Here is a 23,179-nt window from a genome sequence, read left to right as displayed (position 1 = left end):
GGTTGGTCCTGTGAACCAATTAAATCTCAATTTAATTTAAATAAAAACTGCCCACACCTGCATGAGCCATTTCTCCCAAAACAACATTCTATTTCATTAATGTTTCAATTCCTCATGTAAACCTTTGTGATCTTTAAAATCTAAATTGTGGTTGCCTTAAATTAGAAGCTTTAGCACCAGTCCTTGGGCATTAAACATTTATTAAAGCATACAGATATTCCCAAGGAAGTTCAGAAAGTTAAGAAAAAAGCCTATTTAGCCTAGAGTTCCAGCCTGGTCTGGTTCTTCCTCAAGTCCTCTGCCACAAGCCTGCTTCAATCACAATCTCTCTCCAGCAAGATGATTGTGGAAGCTTTTTATAGGTCTGGAACAGAGGCGGTCCTTACACACTGCTTCAAGCTGATTGGTTGGCATCATCCAAATCCATTGGTTCTGAAGGTGTTCTCAAGGTGTGATTACAATCCAGTTAACTTGAAGTAGGCTAATCAGCAGTTAATCACTCTCACTTGATTCAATCAGTCTAGATTAATCTCCAGGTGGGTCTTTGAGTATCTGCTAAATCTCATTATTTTATCACACCTTCAACCCTCAAAAGATAGCCACGTGGAGTTACAACTCATGAAAACGGAAATATTCTGATGCTAAGCATCCACATTTGGTAGACTCACTTTCAAACAAAATACAGAGTACATTCTTGGGCTCATACTTAAGGCACCTCAGGATACCTGCTTGAGATTTACTGGTATAATCTTTAAAAATTGTGTTTTTTCTTCACTATGATTAGTTGGCTTTTATTAGAGTTTTCTAAAATATTATACTTGGCAAATTTCTATTCCAAGCTATAGTTGAACTTTAGCATAATAGAAATTAAAACTATCAATATAAAATATTTTTACAAAAAATTAAATTATAACTTGACAAGTTATAAATATATATGTTGTTTGATTGAATTTTTCCTTCTGAAAAATGAACCTGATTCATATTTTTTCAAGCCTAAATTCACAAAGTCATTTTGTTGTTGAATCATTTCAGTTATGTCCAACTTTGTGTAAGTTCATTTGGAGTTTTCTTGGCAAAGGTACTCGAGTTGTTTGTCCTTTCCTTCTCCAGTTCATTTTATAGATGAGGAACTTAGGCAAACAGAGTTGTTACTTACCTAGGGTCACACACAGCATGGAGATGATCCTGGGTTCCCAAGAGGTAATGTTGGATTTTACTATCAATAATCTGTACCTGCTGGTTGATATCCTTGTTATAGTCAACTATGGGGATCCAAGTCATTAATTTTATTTTTTCAAAGTTTCTAGTTAATATATTTTTCTTCATCTCAATATCATCTGCCATACTCAAATATTTAAAAATAAATGGTAATCCTTATTCATACCTGTCCCTCCTATAAAATGTAAGCTTCTTGAGTATAAGACTTATTTTCATCATTGGTTTTTTTTAAATCCTTAGCACCTGGGAGTCTTCTGGGGCAGAGCCAAGATGGCGGAGGAAAGGCAGTGAGCTCCTGACGTCATGACACGATTCCTCCAGAAAACATCCAAATAATGCCATGGGAAAATGCCCGGAGCAGCAAAACTCACAGAAGAATGTGCTGAAATAATCTTCTGACCAAGAACGGCTTGGAAAGTCAGAAGGAGGGAGCTACTGTGCTGATACAGAAGTCGGACCCAACCCCACAGTCACCCTGACACAGATACAGTCTCAGGAAGTCCTCACCAGAGAAGGAGACCCCCAGAGCCTCTGAATCAGCTGACAGACTAGTGTCATCTGGAACTAAGCTCACAGTTTGGTGAGTGTGCTGAGCCCTGGGCAGGGGAGAGACTACAGGGGTCTATGCTAGTGCTAAGGCAGAACTTGGATTTTACACCCATGCTGAGAACCAGGAGGTAGGCTCGAGTAGCAGGGGCCCAGGTGGAGGAGGGACACAGGCTCCTCAGAGCTAACAACCACAACACACAAAGCTGGTTAATTAGCAGGTTGGTCTGGGGTCACCTAGGACCAGGAAACAGGCCAGGTGAGTGAAGAACCTGATGCTCCTTAAATCATATCACCTGGGACTTCTTAAGCTTGGGATGCTACAGCCTGGAAACAGTGCCCCACTTTAAGGATCTAAAAGTCTAGTAAAAGAAAGGCAAGATGGGCCAACAGAGAAAGGTGAGGACCATAGAAAGTTTCTTCAGTAACAAGGAATACCAAGGTGCACCCTCAAAGGAAGATGTCAACATCAGGGCCCCTATATCTAAATCTTTCAAGAAAAATATGAATTGGTCTCAGGCCATAGAGATGCTCAAAAAGGACTTTGAGGATAAAGTTAGAGAGGTAGAGGAAAAAATGGAAAGAGAAATGAGGGGGATTCAGGAAAGACATGAGAAAAAAGTCAACAGCTTGAAAAGTCAAATGGAAAAGGAGGTACAAAAGCTCTCTGATGAAAATAATTGCCTAAGAATTGGGATTGAACACATGGAAGCCAGTGACTTTATGAGAAAACAAGACACAATAAAGCAAATCCAAATGAATAAAAAAAAAAATAGAGGACAATGTGAAATATCTTCGGGGAAAAACTGCTGACCTGGAAAATAGGTCCAGGAGAGATAATTTGAAAATTATTGGTCTACCTGAAAACCATGATCAAGGAAAGAGCTTAGACACCATCTTCCAAGATATTCTCAGGGAAATTTGCCCTGAAATTCTAGAAGAAGAAGCTAAAATAGAAACTGAAAGAATCCACCTATCACCTCCAGAAAGAGATCCCAAAAGGAAAACTCCTAGGAATATTATAGCCAAATTCCAGAGCCCTCAGGTCAAGGAGACAATATTGCAAGCTGCCAAAAAGAAAGAATTCAAGTACTGTGGAGCCCCAGTCAGGATAGTACAAGATGTAGCAGCTTCTACATTAAAGGACCAGAGGGCATGGAATATGATATTCCAAAGGGCAAAGGAAATGGGATTACAACCAAGAATCACCTACCCAGCAAAACTCAGCACTATCTTTCAACAGAAAAAATGGGACTTTAATGAAAAAGAAGACTTTCAGATATTTCTGATGAAAAGACCTGAACTGAATGGCAAATTTGACTTTCAAATACAAGACCCTAGAGAACCATTAAAAAAAAATGGAGCTGGGGGACATACCTGGGGTTGTACAGTGGGCGACTGTCTTGTGTCTTAGGCCGGGTTTTGGCTAGGATTCCCCTGGGTCCAGGGGTGATGATTTGTCCACTGTGTCACTTAGCTAGATGATAACATCTTTAGGGTTAAATTGAGGGGTGAAGGGAATTCACTGGGGGAGGGGGAAGGGCAGAAATGAAATCCTACATGAAAGTAACAGGAAAAGGCTTATGGAGTGGGAGAAGAAATGGGCAGGGCAGTAAATGAATTTTACACTCATCTTAAAAGGCTCAAATATCTTAATCTCATCAGAGCTGCCTTAAGGAGGGAGTAACAGACACACCCAACTGGGTGGAGTAATCTATTTAATCTGGGCAGTAAATGAGCCTAATATTCCTCAAAATTGGCTCAAAGACCTCAGTCACATTAGAATTGGCTCACGGAGTGGCAGCTAGGTGGCACAATGGATAGAGAACCAGCCCTGGAGTCAGGAGTACCTGAGTTCAAATCTGGCCTCAGACACTTAACACTTACTAGCTGTGTGACCCTGGGCAAGTCACTTAACCCCAATTGCCTCACTAAGACAAAAAAAAAAAAAAAGAATTGGCTCAAGGAGGGAATAATGTACACACTCAACTGGATGGAGTAATCTCTATAACCCTGCAGGAAAATAGGAAGGGAAGGGGATAAAGAGAGAGGGGCAAAAGAAGGAAGGGCAGAGTGGGGGAGGGGATGGACAGAAGCTAATCCCTTTTGAAGAGTGATAGGATGAAAGAAGATGGATAATAAAATAAATATCATGGGTAAGGGAATAGGATAGAAGGGAAACAGTTAACAATAGTAATCATGAAAAAGAGAAAAGGGGGAAAAATTGTACAAAAATATATTTATAGCAACTCTTAGTGGAGGCTAAGAATTGAGAATCAAGGGAATGTCCATCAATTGAGGAGTGATGGAAAAAAGCTATGTTATATGATTATAGTGGAATGGTCTTGTGCTACAGGAAATGACAAACAGGATGATCCCCAAAAAACCTTGAAAGACTAATGAACATCATTGTGTGGTGAAGTGAGCAGAGCTGAGAGGATATTGTGCATAGTGACAGCAGTATTGTTCAGTGAGCAATTGTAAATGACTTAACTAATCTCAGCAGTGCAATGATCCAAGACAATCCCAAGAAACTAATGAGGAAGCTTACTATGCACCCCTATAGAAAGAAATGATAAAAAGAACACTTGTGGATTGTACATATGGAACCTGATTACAATCTTGTGGAGAGGGGAGGAAAGGGAGGGAGAAAAATTTGGAACTCTAAATCTTATGACAATGAATCTTGAAAACTACCCTTACATATAAATGGAAAATAAAATAAATGTTTGTTCCTAATAAATAAATAAATAAATCCTTAGTACCTGTCATGGTAATTTGCACAGTCAGTGCTTAATGAATGTTTGTTGAATTAAATTGTTTTAAACTAAAATGAATTTCATTTTCTTTTATTGCAACAGAGCCAGGAAGGAAACAAATTGAGAACTTCTATCTCCAAGTCTATTCTTCCACAATCATTTTCAATAATGTACACATGATTGAGGAATTTTGATATAGTTGAAAGAGTAAAAGATTATACCATGCCCTGGAGATACAAAGACAAAAACAAAACAAAAACAACCAAAAAAAAACAACCAAAAAAAACAACAAAAAAATAAACAAAACAGAACCTGTCTCAAGGAGGTATAGAACAATGGAAACAAAAAGGAAGAGAATTCTGAATCTCTGTTATACTAATTACATATAAAATGACCTTGGATGAAACCATTAATGCCCATAGATCTTCACTTTCTGATCAGTAAAATGAGGACAATGATGACAAGATACCTTCTGGGCTTGTTTTGAAAAACACTAATACATGTAACAGCAATCCCTTGGAAAATATAAAGATACTAAATGTACTATAATGGAATAATGGTGACATCTCCTGCAATGATCCCTTAAATGGCAATTACATTTTAAGCCTTAGCCCCAAAGCTACTATCACTGGTTTCTATTATTATTCTTTATGACCCAGCTCTTGGGAATGGTAATATTGCTACAATTGGTTGCTTTGAAAATTTTTATGCTGTCATATAACAGAGGATTTTACTGTCAAATGGAAAATGACGAGAAGGAAGAGATGATCTCTTTAAAAAAAAATAAACATTAAAAAATAACAAAAAATTTCCCAGGCAAATATAATTATATTTTAAACATAATTTTATTAAATGAGTTGGCTATTTGTTTTGAATAAATAGCCACTTATTAATGAACATTTCTTTTAACATAAATGTAAGTTTACAAGGTATAGTCCCTGAAAACAATCAGGTCATAAGATAATAGATCTCGAGGTGAAAGGGACCTAAGAGACTATCTAATTCATCTTACATGTGTGGAAAGTAAGACCCATGGAGGTTAAATAAAATAAGTCTATTTATTGTTAATTGAACAGGGAAAGTATCAACCATTTGGAGAGATTCATCATATATAATAAGAGAATGTAATTTAAACCAGTTCTGAGATTATGCTCAGCAAATTGGTAAAGATGACAAAAAATGGGAATGCTAACAGAGGCATGCTAATAAATCCACAATTATGAAATAATTATTGATTTGTTTATCAATTTTGGGAAAAATCAAGGCTACAGGGAAAAATGACTTAGTAGTTTATACCATTTGAGCCAGCCATGCTAGTACTGAAAAAATTACTACCTTTCACCCCGGGTTCAAAGACAGAAAAGTCCCATATATACCAAAAAATAAATAAATAAATAAAATTCTAATTGCACTTTTATGCTAGCAAAAACAAACAAACAAACAAAAAACTAGGAACAGAGTGAGCTTCAATTGAAGAATGACTGAACAAATGTGGTATATTAACATAATGGGACATTATGCTGGAAGAAGTGAATTTTATGGTCAACATAATGATCATCATTGTTATTACTATTACTATTGTTATAGTAACTCTTATTACTATACTGTTTTAAGTTTTACAAAGTGATTTTTTCATTGTCTCTTTTACCCCTTATCCTCACAACAATCCTATGAGGTTTGTCATATTATTATATCTATTTTATACTTGAGTAAATTTAGACCAAGAGCAGTTATGTGACTTGCTCAGGGTCACCAGGCTACTAAGTGTCTCACATTCAATGATTTATGAGTTAAAGTCTAATAATTTATGAGCTGTACCACCTAATTGCCTGTAAGAATGATGTCTATGAGAAGTTCAAAGAAACATAGACATATTTGTATCAAATGATATAAAGAAGTAGATCCATGTGAACAATATCCCCAAGACCAAACAGAAAACCAAAAAGCAAAAATACACTTTTGAAACCATTTTTAGTGGAAGAATATATTCTTGAACTGTAACTATGTAGTATTATTTGTCATTGTGTTTGACCTGAGTCTTACTCTCTCTTCCTATTCACTTTCTTTTTGTTGTTGTTGTTGTTTGTTTGTTTATTATTTTGTGGGGCAATGAGGGTTAAGTGACTTGCCCAGGGCTACACAGCTAGTAAGTGTCAAGTGTCTGAATCTGGATTTGAACTAAAGTGTTCCTGAATCCATGGCCAGTGCTTTATCTACTGAACCACCTAGCTGCCCCCTCCTATTAATTTTCTTTTCAATACTATACATGTAATGGAGGGTTTCTAGTTCCCTTAAAGTTCTGACATACCTTTATGTGCCATTTTGACATACAAGGATCATAAAGTTAATGGGCAACTGGGAGTGGAGATTGACATCCAAAGCATAATAGTTTTCAGACTCTGAAAGTGTAAAATAGATAAAGGACTGAGGAAGACACCAAGGTGGAAAAGGTATGTCTGTAACCCCTCTACTATCAGCATCACATTTCTTAAAGTCAGATGATTCATATGGACATTAATAGCTACAGAATTTTAGTAACATTCCATTTCATTGTTAGTGTTGCAAAGTTAACAAGAGCATAAGCAAAACCTAAAGCAATTATTTTGGGACATCTAGTAGGCAGTGATGCAAATACCATAAAGAAATAATCTTGTGTTCTTCAGTCAGGTTTCTATGACCATTAAAATGATATAGATTTCTATAATAAATAAGCTATGTGATATCTGCTAGTACTTGGCTCATATATAGGAGATAAGAGGTCTTTAATAAAACCGTGAATTTCCTTGTTTTCTTTCTATACTATTCACATGCTGATATTGTGGCAAAGAGAATTGAGAAGGGGCTAGAATTCAGACTGAAAGTTTCTACTTTGGAGTAGCTATATCTGGGAGTGAATGCGATGTGCAGCTTCTGTAAAGGAAGAAACAAAAAATGGAAAGGAAAGGCAGAAATATGTCAAGTCAATTGTAGGCTGAATCAGAGGCTTAGTAGGTCGTAATCCAAAATGAGTAATGGGTGAAGGTATTGATTTATGGACACCTGTATGCCCAGACAATGGTTTTATCAGGAATATTATACATAAGTTTTTAGATCTTCTTATGTTTCCCTGAATTACTCATTTTTATCATTTCTTATACTGCAGTGATATTCCATTATATCCAGGTACAAGGCATTGACGTTTTTTGTGTAAGTGCTTTTGTGTTTTATTATACTCAGATTTAAGAGGTAAAATGGATGAAAAACCCAGAAAGTAAAATGTTATAAACAAATATTTCCCTACAGAAGATTCCATGTTTCTATGAAACTGGTGGCCCATGCTGTTTCCTGACTTTGTTGTCAAATAAGTAATCAGTCAACAAGCCTTTATTAATACAACTTAATAATGGTTACCTCTAATATTATATACAATTTACCTTTTCTATCAATATCTTATTGGTACATAGCACTTTGTATGCTGTCTCCCCACCTAGACTATTCCTTGACAATAGAAATTATTTTTACCTTTCTTTCTATGTACAGTATTTAATACAGTTCTTGACACAGAGTAGGCTCTTCATAAATGAATCTTGATTAAGTGTAACTAATAACAGGAAAACATTTCAATTTTCAACAATATATCATAAGAAAGATAGTATTATTATCACCTTTATCTGTCAATCACAACCACTGAATCCTCCACAAATATTGAAAGTTCAATCCAACAATTAAGTTCTCTCAGGTTGGCATTTATTTTTTTCCCCTTAAGAATTCTCCTCGGGCAGTCAGGTGGCACAGTGGATAAAGCACCGACCCTGGAGTCAGGAGGACCTGAGTTCAAATCTAGCCTCAGACACTTAACACTTTCTAGCTGTGTGACCTTAGGCAAGTCACTTAACCCCAATTGCCTCACTAAAAAAAAAAAACAAAAAACAAAAAACAAAACAAAAATTCTCCTCATGATATCTTCTCCACAGCATGAGTTAAACTTGATGTCTAACATGATTATAGTTTTAAAAATCACTTAGTTTCCTGAAAAAACATATATTTTTTAAATTTTTTTCTCTACTTTATATAGTTTCTATCTGTTACAACAGTTAAATCTTTACAACTGAATTTTAGCTGTCCCTCTTAAAATTTTTGTTTCCTCCCTTTTTAGGATAGAGTTGCAATATCTAAATGTCTGTCATAGAAGTTATTTGTTCAAAATCTGAAAAAGAAATATAAGCTAATATAGGAAATCAGAAAAGGACTAAAATAGAAAAACACTTTTAATATGAATTTTGAAGAAAAATTAAGTATTCTAAGAAAGGGTAAGGTGGAAGGATTATATTTCAGTTATGGGGTTAACGTGTAAAGATAGGCAAATGGCAAATCATGTGTGAGGAAAAACTAGGGCAGTTTTGCTGGAAAAAAAATGAATGTATGAAAAGTAGTAACAAAGAATAAGACCTGGCTGTCATTTGTTGTTGTTTTTCACTGTTGTGCCTATAGAATGCCATCTGTTTTATGACTATTTCTATCTTCAGTTTCTTTCACAAGTAATGTAAGCATTTATTTTGGGCTAAGCTAGGCAATGAAGGAGATACAAAGTTTAGATGATAGGATCTTTGCCATCATAGATTTTAGTCCATGTTGGTGGGAAGGGGAGAGTTAATCATAAAACAGTAATTAATATGCATATGTTCCTTCTAGACCTATGACTTTATTAGTGTAAGGACACTCCTACCCACTCTTATCAACATAAAGCACTATCAGATTATAGTCCTTCATAATTGTCTGAGAGCATTAATGAGTTAAATAACTCACCTAGGATCTCACAATGCCAAACTACCTATGTCAGATGAAGTATAGTTCTTTATCTACTATGCCATGCTACCTCTGAAAATATTATTTGACTATAAATGAGGAGTGAATGGACAGGGCAAAATGTTAAATGAGGTCTGAGAAGAAAAATCTTCATCAAGAGGGGAAAAAATTTCATGATAGAGGAAGCATTTGATTTGAACTTTATTTTATCTATCTATCTTTCTTTCTTTCTATCATCCATCTATCTATCTATCTATCTATCTATCTATCTATCTATCTATCTATCTATCTATTGTGAAGGTGAAAATTGGATATATGGAGCATTATTTGGGTGACTCACCTTAATACTGGGGTCCTGGAAATATGAGGGACCCTTTTAGGTTCACCCTCCTCTCTGAACTGCCCTTTTTAGATATTTTTCTCAGGCCAATAAGAAAAGCTTTAGTTCACAAAAGGATCAGATTTTATTACTTGGGAATTAATTAAACAACAAAGGTGAAAGTAACAAAAATCAAAGATAAGGAAAGAGGAAAATAGAAATACAGATAAATATTCTTACCTCTAAACTTAACCTATTTAACCCCAGACCGTTTCCAATTAAGCTAGTTCAAAGGACTTTAGGTTTTCCTAATTAAGTCACCAAACCTTGGACAGTTTACAGTTGTTCGCACCACCCAGAAAAGCAGCCGCCCAAGACAGAGTGAACATGCGCAAACACTGCAAGTGCCAAGACGGAGAGAACACCTTCCAGAAGTCCCTTAGCGTCCCAGAAGAACCCTATGCCTCCCTTCAGGAAGCATTCAAACTTTTCTCCCCCCAAAAGGGAGATCCTTCAAAAACTGCCTATGGAGAGTCCTCCTTCTGACATCAGTAATATACATAACCTTGGGGTTGGCCAGGTGTGGCCCCTCCCAAATGAGTAAGCTAAAAACTGCAATATTTATCTTACCACAAATAATTTTTACCACACTATCTATCTATTTATTTTATTTTGTTTTATCAGCTTTCTGCTTTGAATTTTATTTTCCAAATTACATGTAAGAACAAATTTTGACATCAATTTTTTAAAACTTTGTGTTCCAAATTCTTTTCCTCCCTCCCTTCCCACCTCCCACCCCCAAGGGTTCAAGCAATTCAATATAAGTTATATATGAGTATTCATGAAAAATATCTCCATATTAGCCAGGTTGTGAGAGAAAACAGACAAAAACAATATTTCAGATTAAGGAACTATCAAAAAAATTATGCTTTAGTCTGTTTTCAGATACCATCAGTTCTTTCTCTGTAGAAGGATTGCAATTTTCATAAGACCTTCAGAGTTATATTGGATCATTGCATAGCTGAAAATAACTATATGATTCCCAGATCATCTTACACTATTGCTGTTATGTTGTATATAGTACATTTCACTCTGCTTCAGTTCATGTAAGTCTTTCCAGGTTTTTTTGATAGCATCCTGTTTATCATAACTTTTATATAGCACTTTAAACTTGACAAAGAATTTTCTTCACAATAGGCCAGCAAAGTAGGTATTGTACGTTTTGCCATTATAGTCAATCATCATTATAGTCCCTCCATCCTATTCTATTCCCATGATATTTATTTTATTTTCTATCTTCTTTTACCCTATTTTTCCTCAAAAGTGTATTGCTTCTGACTGCCCCCTCCCCTGCTCTGCCCTCCCTTCTTTCCACCTTCCCTCCTAATTCTCTTCCCCTCCTATTTTTCTTCAGGGTTAGATAGATTGCTCCTCCCAATTGTGTGTGTATGTTATTCCCTCCTTGAGCCCACTCTGTTGAGATTAAGGTCTTTGAACTAATTCTGTATTCTAAATTTTTCTTCCTCCCTCACTCCTCAACCATCCCTATGAAATCCAGCAATTCAATACGTCATAAATGTGAGTTATGCAGAACATCTTCACCTTCCTCAAAAATGTTTTGCTTTTTACTGCTCCCTACACCAATATGCCCTTACTTTTTTCCCCTCTACCCCCACTTATCTTCTTCCCCTCCCACTTTCCCTCATGACAAAATACATTACTATACCCACTTGAGTATGCATGTTATTCTCTCTTTCAGCCAATTCTGATGATAGTAAGGTTCAATCACTCCCCCACTCCTTCCCCCTCTTCCCCTCCCCAAAATAAGCTTTTTTCTTATTTCCTTCATGTGAACTACCTCTCCACAGTTCACCTCTCCCATTCCCCCTCCCGTGGTACATTACTCCTACCCCTCAACCCAATTATAAAGATGTCATCATGGGTTAGGTAGGTGGAACAACGGTTGAAGCACCATACCTTGAGCCAGGAGGCTCTGAGCCCAAATCCAGCCACAGACAAAATCCACAACACCCTGCCTGCCCCTCAAAAATCAAGGATCAACAAAAAGTAAATTCTTTACAGATATCATCCCTTCATATTTAGTTGATACCTGAGTCCTCTATCTAAGTGTATTCCTTTTAGCTGCCCTAATAATGAGAAAATTAGAAGCATTATCTTCCCATGTAGGAATGTAAACAGTTTAATCTTTAATATCCTTCATGATTTCTTTATCCTGTTTACCTTTTTATGCTTCTCTAGGGTCTTGTACTTGAAAGTCAACTTTTCTTTTAAGTTCAGGTTTTTTCATCACAAATGCCTGAAAGTCCTCTTTTTCGTTGAATTCCCATTTTTCCTCTGAAAGATCATGCACGTTTTGCTGGGCAAGTGATTTTTTGGCTGTAGTCCCAGTTCCTTTGTCCTCAGGAATATCATATTCCATGCCCTCCAGTCCTTTAATGTAGATGCTGCTAGATCTTGTTTTATCCTTAGTGTAGCTCCACAGTATTTTAATTCATTTTTTCTAGCTGCTTACAATATTTTTTCCTTGACCTGGGAGCTCTAGAATTTGGCTATAATATTCCTGGAGGTTTTACTTTTGGGATCTCTTTCAGGTGCTGCTTGGTGGATTCTTTCCACTTCTATTTTACCTTCTGATTCCTGAATATCAAGGCAATTTTCCTCATCTTGGAAGATGATGTCCAACCTCTTATTTTGGTCATGGTTTTCAGGTAGTTCAATGATTTTCAGATTATCTCTCCTGGATCTATTTTCCACATCAGCTGTTTTCCAAGGAGATATTTCATATTGCCCCCTATTTTTTATTCAATTGGATTTCCTTTACTTTGTCTTGGTGTTTAATAAAGTTACTAGCTTCCATTTGTTTAATCCTAATTTGTAGGCAATTATTTTCTTCTGAAAGTTTTTGTATCTCCTTTTCCATTTGGTTTTTCATGGTGGTGATTTTTTTCTCATAACTTTCCTGCATCACTCTCATTTCTCTTTCCATTCTTTCCTCCACCTCTCTAAATCTTCCTTCTATCTCTAATACTTTCTCTTTGAAGTCCCTTTTGAGAACTTCCATGGCCTGAGACCAATTCATATTTTTCTGGGAAGCTTTGGATGTAGGGGCCTTGAGGTTGCTATCCTTTTCTGAGGTTGCACCTCGATCTTCCTTGTTGTTAAAGAAACTTTCTATAGTTCTAAACTTTCCTTACTTGCTTATATTGCTGTCTTTTACTTGACTTTTAACTCCCTTTTACAGTGGGGTTATACTTCCAAGCTACACTATCCCAAGCTTCAGTGGGTCCCATGTGTTTTGGTTTGAGGGATGACAGCTTTTTCTCTTTCCTGGCATGTTCTCTGGTCTGAAGATGACCACAACCTAACTTGCCAATTAACCAGCCAACAGAACTTTGTGTGCTGTGGTTCTTAGCTCCAACAAGCCTGCTCCCCTCTCTCATCTGGGGCTCCCACCACTCAAGATTTCTTCCTGGTTTCCTGATGTGGTAGGATAGCCCAATTCCTCTTTAGGTCCCACAGACACCCCTGCATTTTCCACCACCACCACCCCCCACCCCCAGCCAGCCATTCTGCCCTCTCACCCAACTATAAGCTTAGTTCCAGAAGAGGCTGGTGCTGCAGCTGATTTTGAGGCTTGAAGGTAAGTTTCTCTGGCACAGGGACTGCCTGGGAACTGTGTTGGTGTGATTGTGGGGTTGGACTCTGCTTACAGCCCAGCATAGCCCCCTCTAAATTATCTTTGCCTGGAAAATAATCACAGCCCATCATTTTGTGGATTTTGCTGCTCCAGGGGTTGTTTTGTGGCTGTTTTGGGGGTAATTGTGTCACGATCTAAATATGTTTAATGTCTTTTCTCCACCCTGATTTGAACTTTTAAAAAAGCACATATTGGGGGGATATACTGCAATGTTCTGGCTTTAACTCCAAAAGTTTTAAATTATGGGAGAAGGTGAGAGAAGTATAGTGGATATCTAATTCCATTGTTTTGTATTTATTTTCATCAAGCTCAGCCAAAATCTAAGAGAACACATGTTTATCAAATGAGAAAGGAAGGAGGACAAGAAGGAAAGAAGGAAGAAAGGAAGGGTGGAAGGAAGGAAGGGAGAGTGAGAGGGAAGAGTAAAACAGACTGATTTTTGGTTGTGATATATGACCTAATATTGTTACCAGTTTTATTAGTTTGAGAAAAAGAGATAGAAAAATACTAAAACAGAATTTTTAAAAAAGCTATCAGAATATTTTCATGTGTGAAGTAGCTTCCAGAGAGAATGAAATAGCATAATGGAGTTAGACTTGGACACAACTGTTTAGTGGGATTAACAAAATATATTAGACTGCTCCTTTTTCTGCTGTGTTATCTTATCAACATCTAGGCAACACTATTTATTGACTCCTTATTAGACATACTTTATACTATTAACTGCTTATTTTTCTCTTTCTTTTCTGCCCTTTTTTGAACATTAGTAATTATGGTTTCTTTAGCCTTAGCATTCTACAATACTTTACCCCACACACACTTTTTGGCTATAGGATGATATCTGTTGTGTTAATAGAAATATCTATTATAGGAACCTTTAGGAAGAAATTAAGAAGCAGCACTTGTATATATGCATTAAAAATGCATGACATGCTTTCAATAACACTAGAAATGATTAAATTCACCCCCAAAATCATTAACTACAATTTCTGAAGTACATAAAGAACTAGAAGAGATTTAAAAATGGGGAGTGGGACCTAATGGGGAATTTAAAAAGTGAAAAGAAATCACCCTTTAATTACAGATCTATGAGTTTAACTTGATTCAATACTTAAATGATCTGTTTTAATCATTGTTTTTTCCCTCAATCAATGCAAATGACATCCATACTACACTTTAGTCAATGCTTTCATGGTTTTCTATTCCTAAGTAAATTCATTTGATATAGTCAGTGACCTAGTGATGATTGTTTATGAATTAAGCTCCTCTGGTCCTCAGAAAACAAATATTATCAAGTGAATACATGAATGCTTTTCCAATTGGTAGAACGTTGAAGAACTTGAATCATACTGGTTACTGCCATTATACTGCCACTCCCTGGGGCTTCCAAGTTCTCCATGTTTAGACTAGCTGACTACCCTACAGTTTTCTCAGGGATTACATTTTCCCTTGCTTCTTAATGGCACGGAATCTTGAAGGCTGGTGGCTTAATTCGTCAAACTCTGTTAAAATAAATAGTCTATTTTTAGTCTAGGATAATGTAATGGCCCTCAAGTCAAACTGTAACCTTTTTCTGCTTCTTTTTATTGTTAATATGATATGAAAAGTTATTAGTTTTCACTATCACTAACTCAAGCCTTCTTTATGTTTGAGGGAAAATCAGAGCACAAGAAAAGTTTAGGTAAAAGAAAAAAAAATGACAGTGTCTATTACTGGTTAAAGAAGGAGTTGAGAAGTTGGGAGGAAAAGAGACCTTTTGAAGGAAATGGCCTCTGTACTTGAAGAGGTCAGACAGCTTATCATTCCAGTCTATCCTACATTGCTATGTTTTTTGTTTGTTTGTTTTGTTTTGTTTTGCTTTTTGTCAGGCTTAAGTGACTTGCCTGGGGTTACACAGCTAGTAAATGTGGAGTATCTGAGACAGGATTTGAACTTTTGAATTCAGGTCCCTCTGAATCCAGGGCCAGTGCTTTATCCGTTGTGCCATGTAGCTGCTTCAATTGCTATGTATCTTTTTTTTTTTTTTTTGGTGGGGCAATGACGGTTAAGTGACTTGTCCAGGGTCACACAGCTAGTAAGTGTCAAGTGTTTGAGGTCAGATTTGAATTCCGGACCTCCTGAATCCAGGGCCAGTACTTTACCCACTTCGCCACCTAGCTGCCCCCTGCTATGTAACTTATCAGGCCCAATGACTAAGATGTTGTATAATTCAGACTTCCTTTCATTTCTTCCTTTTGCTTGTCACCCTTGTATGCAATTCTTTTCCTTTTTTTTGTTCTTTATATTTTTATTTATTCTGTTAAATATTTCCCAATCACATTTTAATCTGGTTTAGTCACACTGGTTTATTTTTTTTTCCCCAGGAGTTTGCCACCTCTGGATTAGGTAACCTCTCTTTTTTTTCCCATAAAAGTATTTTACTATTTTCCAGTTACATGTAGAGATAGTTTTTAACATTTTTTTATAATATTTCTAGTTTCAAATATTTCAACCTCCCTCCCCTCCCTGTCCTCCCCAAGACATTTTCATTATCATACCCTTTAGCAAGATGTAGTTTCCTTCCTTCTCTTTTTATTAAATCTATGTTTGCCTTTGCTTTGGCTGAGATTAGGATTGCTACCCCTGTTGTTGTTTTTTACTTCAGCTAAAGCATAATATATGCTGCTCCAAACTTTTACCTTTACTCTGTGTGTATCTCTCTGCTTTAAATGTGTTTCTTGTCAACAGCATATTGTGTCCTCATATGATATAATTAACCCTGTTCCATCTCCCCTTTCCTCTTCTTCCCATAATCTCCTTTTATCACCCTTTGATTTTCTTGATATCATCACATAAAAGACAAATTATATTTATACCCTCTATGTATTCTCCTTCTGTCTGTCCAAACAATGATACAGTTCATGAGAGTTAAAAGTACTATTTTCTCATTTAGGGATATAGACAGTTTAACAATAGTAGATAACTTTTTTCCCCTGTTTACCTTTTTAAACTTCTTTTGAGTTTTGCATATTAAGATCAAATTGTGTATTCAGTTCTGGTCTTTTCATCAGGAAACCTTGAAAGTCCCCTATTTCATTGAATGTCCATCTTTTCACCTGAAAGAAAATGGTTAGTTTTTCTGGATAGTACATCCTTTATTGCAATCCAAGCTCCTTTGCCTTCTGGAATATCATATTCCAAGCCTTGCAAACCTTTAATGTTGAAATTGCTAGGTCCTGTGCAATCTTGACTGTGGTGCCATGATATTTAAATTGCTTCTTTTTGGCTGCTTGGAGTATTTTCTCCTTCATCTGATAATTCTGGAATTTGGCTACAATATTCCTTTCAGTTTACTTTTTGGGGTGTCTTTCAGGAGGTGATCAGTAGATTCTTTCAATGACTTTTTTATCCTCTGATTCTATAATATCAGGGGAGTTCTTCTTGATAATTTCCTGGAATATGGTGTCTAGAATCTTTTTCTGATCATGGCTTTCAGGTAGTCTAATAATTCTCATATTATTTCTACTGAATCTATTTTCCAGGTCAGTTGACTTTCCAATGAGGTATTTCACATTTTCTTCTGTTTTTTTATTCTTTTGATTCTGTTTGACTGATTCCTGGTGTCTCATGGAGTCATTAACTTCCACCTGTCCAATTTAAACTTTTAAGCCATTGTTTTCTTCAGTAATCTTTTGCACCTCCTTTTCCATTTGACCAAATGAAATTTTTATGATATATACTTCTTTTTCCAAGCTGCTGATTCTTTTTTTTTTCATAATTTTCTTGTGTTGCTTTCATTTCTATCCCCATTTTTTCTTCTATCCCTCTCAATTGATTGTCGAAATTCTTTTTCAACTCTTAAAAGAAGGCTTTTTGGTCTTGAGACCAATTCATTTTCCCTCTTGAGGCTTTGCATGTAGACAATTTGAGAGCATTGTCTTCATCTGAGTTTCTCTTTTGCTCTTCCCTGTCTACACAGAAACTCTCTATGGTAAGAGCCCTTTTCTATTTCTTACTCATATTGCAGATTATTTTTTTGTTTAATTGAGTTCTGCTCCTGGGGCACAAGTTTCACTGTTTCAAGTTTCTTGTGCTGGGGGATAGGGACTTTCTCACTGGCTTTCTACTCTGAGGCCCCTATGGCTTGTGAATTTCTTACCACCCTGGGCTTGTTCCCTGTGCTTGCTCCAGGCACTGGAATGGCCAGTCCTGGTTGTGTCTGTCCTGTGGGTGGCCCTCCAGCTGGCAGCCTGTCCTATTTGCTAGTGCTGGTGGATGTCACAACTGGCCTGATGCACCACTAGCTTGTTGAGCAATGATCAAGGGGCCTCAGTTGTTCCTCTGTGGCCAAGAGTTTCCTGATGACTTGCCCAGACCCTTCCATGCTTCACTATACTCTGAACTGTGCTGTGCTCCCCTTTTGCCTGAGTGAGACCAACCTTTCCTGAAGTCATCTAAATTATTTCAAGTTGGAACAGTGTCTCTCTGTCTTTTTGTAGGTTCTGTAGTTTCAGAATCCATTTAGAGGCTTGATTTAATGTTCTTTTTGAGGAAAACTTGGGACAATTAAGGCAACTTCCTGGCTTCTCTCCACCATCTTGGCTTTCCCCTTGCATGAAGTTCTTATAGGCACTTGAAGTTTTAAAAGGGTTCCTCCTTAACTCTTGGAGTCACACACAGTTATTTTCAAGCTTCTTCTTACAGACTATGCTTATCCCCTTAAGTACTCTTTTGTGTGACTGAGGATGATATTCCCACTCAAAATTAAAATCATTCTCAAATCTTTTGCAGGCTGGAAAGAAATAGTTGATCTCCTGTACTACAAATCTCAGGATGGTTTTTGGGTTTCATGTTTCAAACTCTTAAGTCTTCATGGAGATTTTGGTGACTCGGACATAAGATTAGTACCTTTTTTCTAATAGCAGTGATAGTATTGATATAATTGTTATCTCAGAGCAAGAGATACAGCAGAAAGATACAATGTGGGTACTATTGTTCTTCAAAAGAAGAGTAAAAAGCATAATACCCTTAACGGATAGATGTTTCTGTCCAGTTAGATGACTGGATGGCATGTGACACATGGTCAGGAATAAAGATATGCTTGAAAAACTTGCATACAAACTTTTTATAGGTGTAATGACATAAACACTTGAGTAGGAGATAAGACATATACTCTAATAGGCAAAATCTTGGGCAAATTTCACTTAACTTCAAGATCTCAGGTTTTCTTTTCTTTCAGAAATAAAAGAATTGGGTGAGCAAACTACTGCCCAAGTGCCAAATCTGCCCCACCACCTGTTTTTGTAAAGGCCATAAGTTAAGACTTTTTTTCACATTTTTTAAATAAAGACAATTCTTATTTCATAGATTGGCAATGGGACTGATTCGGCTGTCAGATTACATATTGCCAATGTATTGATTACATTATTTCCAAGGGACCACATTCCACTAGCCCTCTCAAATTGTTCAAGTCTGTAAGAGCATAGATCCTAAAAGATTCCAACCTACTGTTAATTGGCAATAAAACATGAGAAATTGATGAGGTGCTGTATGAGGGATTGTCATATTGAAAGAGTACATAACAGCAAGAGTGAAATGTTGGGATCCATTGCTGAAGGAACATGTTTAATATGCTTCTTTGAAAAAAGCATACATTATCAACTGATTTTCTATAATTTAAGCATGAGATTGAAGAATGTATATGTTATTAGATTACCTTTAGTCTCTCATCCTAGTCCCAAGCATCATTGATTTTTGCTGCATTTATATATCGCATGTTATATATGAAGTCCCAAAAGTCTTAGCTTAATTTAAACTTTAATTGCTTAAAACCACTAATATTTCTGTAGTCTTGCATATTATTCTGTATTATGCTATATAAAATATGCCAAAGTCATACCTCTAAACAACTTATGAAAATCATGAAGCTAGAGAAAGCTCTCAAAGGTCCCTTACAGCTGTTAAGCTTTTTGAACCAATAATTTTATTCTCTGGCTTCACATATAAATAATATTTCTCTTCACCTCTCCCCTTTATATCACACAGGCTATTAAGGAATCATAGTGTAGTCATTCATATGCTTAGGTGTGAGTCATCTGTTCTGCACAATAAAAATGTGACAGTGTTTTACCTGTTTTTTAAACTTATCAATGCTAAAAAATATATATGCTTCCTTGTAGGGTTATTGTGAAGATGAAATTATACAATAGATACAATATGTTACCTTTGATGATCAACATCATTATCATAATAATCTTACTTTGAAGTACATAGTTCAGAACACTATGAAAACAAACAAACATACAACACTTTGCAATGTTTCCACTAAACAAGCACTAATCTTGAATTTTACAGGGTTTCTCTCAGGGTCTTACATGAAGTTAAGCTCTAGTTCCTGTACTGTTTTGTGGAAAATAGTTGTATTCAATAATTTATTGCTGTTTATTGAATTTTTCTTTCAATTTTCTTTTGGTACTATGTTTTCTTGATTTTGTGTCACAATAATGTTTATTTCACTGCTAAAGGCAAAATGTCCCTCTCCTCAGATATATGTAGAAAGAAAAAAAAGCTTTTAAGTCAAAAAATCATCATTAATTATTCAAGGCTTTTCAATTTGATGTTTCTGATTTCATCACTTGAAGTCAGTTCAGGAAGTGGATAATAAATTTAAAATACTAAGTATGAGTCTATATGGTTACAGTGTAAATATTCATAGAGTAACATATATTTTGGATGCACGTTTCTCAGTGGTTGAGCTACTGTCTGGAAATAAATGAAAACCTTACATACAGGGTGACAGAATAACTTGAGTATATTTCAGTGATGAATGAACAACTAAGAAAGATGAGACAAATTTATATAAATGTTACTTTTTTCATAATGAAAAAGTGGGCAGTATCTCCTTTTGTTTTGTGGTTTTTAATTTTGAAAGCTTTATAATCAGCATTGCTTAATATTTTATTTTTTTTATTTCATTAAATATTTCCCAATTATATATAATTTTTCAAAATATTAAGTTCCAAAGTCTCTTCCTCCCTTTTTCCTCCTTTAGAAAGAAAGGAATTTGATATAAATCATACATGTAAAGATATGCAAAATGTACCCCTATACTAGGCATGTTGCAAAAGGAAACAAACCAAGGCCCTGGCAGCTGGTCAGAAAGACAATACAGAACAACACTGCTTGCACTGGAAGCAGTACCTGATGCTGTTTGGAAACTCCATTGCCTGTAACTACTTCTAAATCATAGTTCTCAGAATGAATTCAGAAGTGGTAGACAACACAGAAGCACACAGTAAAACAATTTTCCAGCTCAACAATTTAGATGATCAGCAGAAAAAGTATGTGGCATCATTGTGAGAAAGGAGCTCAGTTTAGTCCAGGCTATGCCAATGTAGGCTTGGCCTTTAGCAAACCAACTGGACCTCTCAGACCAGAGATGATAAGGGGATCAGACAACTAGTCAGAAGGGGATTACAGGGGTGCTTTTGACAAACAGGGTGTAGACCTCAGTTGCACTGCCCATAGTTGGATCTGAGTTGCAATTACATATCAAAAAGGAGCACAAGCACAGCAAAGCTTATTGCCTCAGAAGAGCAGGGATCCTGGTCGCAGTTTCAGGTTTAACAAGAGTGTTTGTACTCACTCAAAGACCAGAACAGGCCAAAAGAGGAGCAAGCACACCACTCCCCATGTCATTCCAAATTGCAAGATCTAAGAATGTACAGAAGCCACCCCCCCCACCAAATATCTCTGAAAACAGTTGCAAAAATATATGAAGCTTGGGGCAGTGCTCCCTCTACTCTCTGGGCAGAACTGAATTTTAATATAGAAGTATAAGGCAAGAAATAGGCTGGAAAAATGATTGAACAATAGCAACAAAAGAACCTGACCATAGAATGTTACTACGGTGACAGAGAAGAACAAAATAAACCCAGAGGAAAACAGCAAAGTAAACAAAAATAATTACTACATCCAAAGCCTCAAAGAAAGATGAGATTTGGTCTCAAGCCCAAAACAAATTCCCAGAAGAATTCAACAATGAAGTTTTTTTAACAGAAAACAAATTTAGACCTACAACTTATACCATTTACAAAGCTAAATTATAAATGCACCTAATTTATACTTTATCTAAAAATAGTCATACCATGGGGCAGCTAGGTGGCGCAGTGGATAGAGCACTGGCCCTGGAGTCAGGAGTACCTGAGTTCAAATCCGGCCTCAGACACTTAACACACACTTACTAGCTGTGTGACCCTGGGCAAGTCACTTAACCCCAATTGCCTCACTAAAAAAAAAAAAAATAGTCATACCATAATAATTAAATATGATGTGAAATTCAAAACTTTTATATGTTTAAGCCAGGAAAATTATCCGAAGTATAGATGAGATCATGTTTTCTCTAAGAATGACCATTTAATCACTTTTATATAAAATCACTCACTTGACACTTGCTAGCTGTGTGACTCTGGACAAGTCACTTAACCCCCATTGCCCCTCCCAAAAGAAAAAAATCAAATACGAGTTAGAGGAAACATTGGAAAAAGAAACAAGAGTGAGTAGCTTGGTAAAGGATACACACAAAAAAATTAGTTAGAAAATAACAATTAAGAAAACCAGAATAGGCCAAATGAGAAAAGAGGCACAACAATCCCCTGAAGAAAATCATTCCATAAAAAAGTAGAATTGGCCAAATAGAAAAGAAGGTACAAAAACTGACAGAAGAAAATAACTTCATTAGATTTTGGCAAATTGAAGTTAATGATTCCACATCATATCAAGAAACAATAAAAAAACCAAAAGAAAGAAAAAAATAGAAAAAAGGGTAAATATCTCATTGGAAAAACAACTGACCTTGGAAATCAATCCAGAAGACATAATTAAAGAATTATTGGACTACCAGAAAGCAATTTTCAGAAAAGACTCTAAACATCATCATTCAAGAAATTATTAAGGAATACTTCCTTGATATTCTAGAATGCAAAATAGAAATGGAACTAATCCACCAATCACCTTCTAAAACGTACCTAAAAATTCCAACACCCAGCAATATTGTAGTCAAATTCCAGACCTGTCAAGGAGAAAATACTATAAGTATCCAGAAATACACAATTCAAATATTGTGGAGCCACAGTGGGGATGATGAACGATTTAGCAATTTCTATGTGAAAAGATTAGAGGAACTGGATCTGGAGAGCAAAGGAGCTAGTAATACTACCAAGAATCACTTACCCAAGAAAACTGACTTTAATCCATCAGGGAGAAAATGGATATTCAATGAAATAGAGGACTTTCATACATTCCTTATGAAAAGACCAGAGCTCAATAGAAAATTTGACTTCCAAATATAAGACTCAAAAGAAACATTAAAAAAATAGAAATAGGAAAGAGAAATCTGAAGGGATTCAATATGGTTAAGATGTTTGCATTCCTATATAGGAAGGTGATATTTATACCTCCTAAAAACTTTCTCAGTATTAGGGCATGTAGAAAGAGAATACTAGACAGAAGGCACAGGTATGTGTTGAATATGATAGGATGATATCTTTAAAAAAAATTGAATTAAGGGGAGAGAAAGAGGAATGCATTGAGAGAAGAGGAAACAGAGAGGTAAAAAGGGATAAATTATCTCCCATGAAGCAGAAAAAAATTATCTCATATGAAAAAAGAGGCACAATGGAAAGGAAGTTGGGGGAGGTGGCAGTGAATGTTTGAAATTTACTCCCATCAGAATTGGTTCAAAGAAGGAATAACATACTCAATTGAGTATGAGAAATCTCTTATCTTACATGAAAGTAAGAGAAGCAGGTAAGAAAAGATAGATAAGAGAGAGGGTGCATTTTCAGAAGGAAAACA

This window comes from Dromiciops gliroides, chromosome 1 (genome assembly GCF_019393635.1).
Source record: "Dromiciops gliroides isolate mDroGli1 chromosome 1, mDroGli1.pri, whole genome shotgun sequence".
Taxonomy (NCBI): Eukaryota; Metazoa; Chordata; class Mammalia; order Microbiotheria; family Microbiotheriidae; genus Dromiciops; species Dromiciops gliroides.
This window is presented reverse-complemented; position numbering follows the sequence as displayed.